Here is a 1010-nt window from a genome sequence, read left to right on the forward strand (position 1 = left end):
CGCTGTAACACACATGCAAGCACGATCCCATGTCCGTGTGCTCGCAGGCGAGCACACGGACATAGGTTCGTGCTTAAGTATGTGGCTACCGATTTTGCCAGACCGCCGTCTGATACTGTGTCGCCACCGTCAACGCAGAGTTCTTGGCTGAGTAGTCAGGAGCCTTAATGCGATAAAAAATTGTGTTCTTTGCATCCGATCAAATGTTACATACAGATTATTAAGGGTGCGATCCACTTCATGCTGCAAATGCTTTGAAGGATTCTTTGATTGGTCAATTCGTAAAATTCTTTATTCTGATTGGTCAACAAAGTATTTGCAGCGTTAAGTAGATCACACCCTTAAGCCTATTGACAGTACTTTCATATACATCAGTAGCAGGGCTAGATTACTCTTATGGACCTTTCGTTGACCTAGAGACCTAATCAGAGTCGCTACACGAGAACAGCCAATTTTGATTGGTTCGTCATTTTTCAGCAATTCCCGCCAATATTCGAATGTCAATATTGGCTGCGTTCGGGAACGTTTAACATTTAATGTTAAACAAGGACAGATGATAAATCCGAGGCATCCGAGCGACGTTTCCGAACGTAGCCATTGTAGGAATAGGCGATGTGCGTATCGATACGTTAAAAATCGTTCGCAAACTAATCTTGTAACGATGCATCCCCATAAGTGCATCGTTCCTGGCTACAACAACTCGTCAGATGCCGCTACGGTGACCCCCGGTCACCGTATGCGATGAGAGCGCGGTGCGCTCGACATATTTTTAAGAACAAAAGCATAATTACAGGCCGCGAGACTTCGTCAAACGAAACCCGAGCGTCGCCGAACGATGCCGAGCGCTGCAGCTCTCGCTCGTATTGTTCCACGCCGAGAATCACCGAATGATTCCGGAACAATACGAGCGGGAGCAACAAACCAGTATAAAAGCCCGGCGAACGAATATTTCGGGCTTTTTGTGCTCCTAGTTCCAGCTCCTAGAAAACCGACCGCTTCCTAGAGATCCG

Source organism: Trachymyrmex cornetzi, unplaced genomic scaffold (assembly GCF_001594075.2).
Source record: "Trachymyrmex cornetzi isolate Tcor2-1 unplaced genomic scaffold, Tcor1.1 scaffold140, whole genome shotgun sequence".
Taxonomy (NCBI): domain Eukaryota; kingdom Metazoa; phylum Arthropoda; class Insecta; order Hymenoptera; family Formicidae; genus Trachymyrmex; species Trachymyrmex cornetzi.